At 30.8% G+C, this 5014-nt stretch overlaps 1 protein-coding gene across 1 annotated transcript in view; it reads right to left on the reverse strand.

The window, feature by feature from the left end:
- Window positions 1–4320, reverse strand: part of LOC106103594 (neuromedin-K receptor-like) — a 12723-nt gene extending 8403 nt beyond the window's left edge. The window contains exon 1 of the mRNA XM_013283376.1: window positions 4138–4320. The gene's annotated coding sequence lies outside the window, so the exon portion shown is untranslated. The remainder of the gene's footprint in view (window positions 1–4137) is intronic.
- Between the last annotated feature and the right edge of the window lie 694 nt (window positions 4321–5014).

A 5014-nucleotide genomic window follows, 5' to 3' on the forward strand; every position in this document is an offset into this window, starting at 1 on the left:
TGCGGATAGACATACAAACAAAAAAAAGTCGATTTTCCTTCCCGAAATCTGGAATATTTCTTTTGATATTACAAACAGACACTCCAATTTTATTATATGAAGATAACCATACATTACTTAAGGGCTACTTAAATAATCTAGCTGTAGCAAATATTCCCTTGTCAAAATTAATTAACTTTTTAATGATAATAAAACACCAGCGGTGCGAATATTTTACTAGAAAATGTTTGAAGTTTTGAATTTCGAATATTCCGTTTTACAATAAAGGTAGATTCAATTTAAATTGCCGGAACTAGCTTTGAAGAGCCTTGCTCTGAAGCAAGACAAGACTCAAAGTCCTCTAGCCGACAATATTTCATAGTAATATTACTTTTAGAGAACCTTTTGTTGTCCTATGAGATATTATTATCGTTTCTATTTCTTTTACTTGTAAATACAGATTATAATGCTTCTTTTTATTCTGTCATGTTAACTCAATTTATTGAATACACTGTAAATATTGAAATAATGTTTTTGTTTTTTTTTTTTTACATTGTTGAACCGAGTAGAAGCCTGAAAGTTTATTGTTTGAAGTAAGAAGTTGAAAATTGTATTATGCATTGTAATGATTTTGTTTCACGTATATCTTAGATGCTAATTATTTAATACATTTTTATGGTAAATGATAAATGAATTTATTTAAAGCTATTAACGTTTTAAGTTAGCTAGATGTAAAAAGATAAGTAAATTTAGTTTTATTTCATATATTATTTCTATATTAACATTTCTACATTTTGTTCGGAGACCGTACTAATATTATAAATGCGAAAGTTTAGATGGATGGATGTTTGTTAGAGTTTGTAGCCTAAATGGCTGAACGGATTTCGATGAAATTTGGTATGGATGCAGAGGACTGTCTTGAAGAACGCTAGCTATTCACTCACTTTTGTTTTTTTATTCCACGCGAACGGAGTCGCGGGCAAAAGCTAGTTCTAAATAAAACATAGTCATAAGTGTGAGAAATTATTTGAAATTATTATTTTGTGAAATATTTATTTAGTTACTTCTCAGAACTTGTCTAAAATGATATTATGAAATTGACGCCTTTGATCACATACTTGAGGCGTTTGCTTTAATGTATTGCGAGAATTGATATTAATATCTGGAGAAAATTACGAATAACTCGAATTTGCAATCAAATGTTATATTTTTTTCATTTTAAATTGTAACTATTTATAGTCTATATTATTATATCGTTATATTATAATTTAATTAACGTATTCGGATGTTCCCTTTTTTTTATTAACATAACACATTTACCAATTTATTTCTTGTGTTTAATATAATTTTTATCTGTTATTTCAATTGTTTTAGAATGTCCATCTCCCGGATAATATGACAGATTGAAAATATTTCACAAAACGCTCTTGTTCGCGTTACAAGAATTTGAAATCGAACCCCAACCCCACAATCCACTGTCAACATTATTGTCGATTATGCAATGATATATTGAAGTATAGATGGAAGATAGAATAAGATAAGAAAGTAATATATTAATTTTAGCGGCAATTCAAGAATTATTAAACGAATATCGTAAATGATAAAAAATTTGATTACACTTTTTAATTTTTTTTTCTATTAGCTTTCGCCGGCGACTCCGTCCGCGTGGAACAAAAATGAGTAGCCTAAGTGTTCTTCCAGCATATCCTCTGCTTCTATGCCAAACTTCATCAAGATCCGTTTAGCCGTTTAGGGTACAAATTTTAACAAACATCCATCCATCTATCCAGGATATGTACTCATTTTCTGTAATTTTATCTGGTCGTAAACTATATGGTCTTTGACCGTAACATACGAGATTATTGTCAATGCTGAATGTATAAAAAGGAAAAGGTATCCCTTTATTTAATTATGTTTATTTACATTTGTTGATTACTATGATGATGACTACAAAGGTAGAGGAAGAACGAAGAAAGTATGGATGGATGTGAAAAAGGATATGCTTAAGAAAGGAGTGGATTCAGATATGACAGCTGATAGAGATGTATGGAAGAGCAGCACATACTGTGCCGACCCTCCGTAGGGATAAGGGTAAGTAGATGATGTTTACTTTGATAACTTTAAACAAAACTTCGATACATAAAAGGTTCGTGTCTGAACGTATACCTTGTTACATATGGTTAAATAGACATGTGTTGGTTGATAAAAAAAATGTAATTATTTATTCAGAAATTGTTTATGTTTTTTAAGTCCCGGATGTTACGAAATTATGAAAAAATAACCAGCGTTTGACAGATCAAAACTAAAGATGTTTATTTTATTTGTCTGGAACCGTAACTGAAGTATTTATTTAACTGCGTGTTATAATTTATCCAACGAACTATTTAATAATTTATGCTTGTAAGTTGATATGTAGAGATACCTTTGGTATTTTAGGTATTAGATTTTGAGATATGAATATAAAGAAAATCTTAAAAAAACATCATTACACTCAAATAGCTTTAGATAAAGATAGATTGGTTTAAATCGTCTTTTAGGCTAACATTCTCTGGTATTTACGTCTTTTCCGAACATCCGTTATATTTTATTCAAAAGTCTATTTCATGTCAACTGTCGCCGGGAAACATAGAATGAAAATCTCAAATATTTTATGAACCTATAGGAAATATAAATATTTATTACACCAAACACATTAATATATTTGTTTGCTTTTTTACAAGGGGATGTTAGTTTATTTTGTCGGCAACATACAGTAACCAGAACACATTAATTCCGCAATTAAACGGTCTGTTTATAACTTTATGTACCACGAGGTTTATGACGTACCTTCTCTTTCAGTTCCTTGTACGATAACAAAGAAAAGTGAAGGTTTCTTACCAGAAAGTAGTAATCGTTTAGTACTACCGCTAAGGCTTAACTTATAACATAATACTATAATAAAATTACGGCTTCCACCGCGGAACGAATTTCGCTGTATGATATAGAGATGAAGTTAAAATACTGACTGACTGTATCTTCACTTCATCATCATCATAACCTTTCTGCTCATTGCTGGATACCTTTTCCAGTGCCTTCTTCAGAATGCTTACTTCCGCATTCTATCTATTTGTAATTTCATTTCATAGATTCAACATCATTAACTTGCCCTTATCCCTACAGAGGGTCGACACAGTATGTACTGCTCCATACATTTCTATCAGCCGTCATATCTGAATCCACTTCCTTCAAACCATATCGTCTTTCACACAATCTATCTATACCTTCTTCGGTCTTCCTCTTCCTTTGTAGTCATCCACATTCAATCTTATTCTTTCTGGTTTATGTCCCATGTCGTCGTCACATGTCTATACCAGGTCATCGTCTTGTCACATGTCTATACCAGGTTACTAAATATTTCATAGATTACAATACATAAATTACGTTTCATAATCCCCATTGAAACCAATAAAAACTATAAAGCGTTAATACTTAGTGATTATATTTTAGAATCAAACACAGTAAAGCAATAAAAGTAATAAATATTACGAAAAAAGGCGAATATAAAATGTCAGTAGAATAGGCGACAATTCGAGTAAAAGCAATTTCATTCAATAGAAACCATTGTAAGGACACAATATATCGAAGTAAGAAAATGAATATCGCCTTTGTCATAGAACATTTAACCACAGTCATATTTCATACTAATATTAAAAATGCTAAAGTATGTATATATTTATTACTATCTATTTTCAAAACAAGTTCAACAGATCTCAAATTTGCCACAAAGGTGCACCTTACTACTAAGGCTTACTATTTTTTTTTAATTCAACGCAATTAAGGTAAGAAGTAAAAGGTTATCATGGTATAGGCATGTTATGAAGAGGAATGAATCGCATGTTACAAGGAGAACGTAAGTAATGAGTGTGGAGGTACATCGGTAGAGGAAGACCTAGAAAGAGATTGATGGATTTAATGAAAGGTGACATGATCAAAGAGGGAGTGATGACTGAAATGACGTAAGATAGAGTTATGTGGAGGACAGAAACCTGTTGCGCCGACCCTATAGGAGTAGGATTAGGAGTAAGATGATGAGACGAAGTCGAGGGCGACAGCTATTATGTGTGAGGTTTAAAATTTACGCACATGTTTTGGTAAACATAAATAAACCTATATACTTACTTGTTTATTAAATTACTAATTATTTTATTGAATATTAAACATCTTTGATTATCACTTCATATTGTTTTGCACTTGACATAAAATAGTTTACTTATCACTGCACTATAGTAAACAAATATTATCTTTATTAGAATTTAATATTTACTAGATATAAACTACATTATATTTTACGTTTAATGTTCACTCGACGGACTCGTATCACGGAGTGAGTCTAAAACGTTCAATCGATCTCTTGCGCAGATTTAGAGTGCGTTCTCGTATTAAATTTAGTACCATGTTATAAAATGTTTTCAACATCAGGCTTATAGTTGAATTTTGCCGAACGAACGATATTTGGATTTGTTGGAAGTAGGTATAATTTTGATTCTCTGCAGAAGAAATGTTGTTCTACAGTGAATGGTTATTCATTAAAAGGATTTTGTACATATTTACAGCATAAAGGACAAACAAGATTTATCCACAGGAAATACGCTAAAATGGCGAAACAATCCCTGTCTTATAATTATAATTTCACTATCATACTTTCAATTTTATTTGTATTAACTTACAATTACTAGTGGTCTCCCGTGATGCTGTCCACACGGAATTAAAAATAAATTTACTAATTGTTTTTCCAGACTTCTACATTCGCGCTAAATTTAATCAAGATCCGTTTAGCAGGCTGCAAATTCTAACATCCATCTATCTAAACTTTTGCATTGCATTATTGATTTATTTAGAAAACAAGAGAACTACAGAAATGCGATAAAATAATTCATCTCATGACAACCTCGTGTTCCGAATTTAATAACAAATAAAATGGATTATCAGAGTATATACGATAAGCGTTATCGTAAAGTTGTGTTAATAATAGAATTTAAAGTCGATAAGAATGTGA

This window comes from Papilio polytes, unplaced genomic scaffold, assembly GCF_000836215.1.
Source record: "Papilio polytes unplaced genomic scaffold, Ppol_1.0 DF823731.1, whole genome shotgun sequence".
Taxonomy (NCBI): Eukaryota; Metazoa; Arthropoda; class Insecta; order Lepidoptera; family Papilionidae; genus Papilio; species Papilio polytes.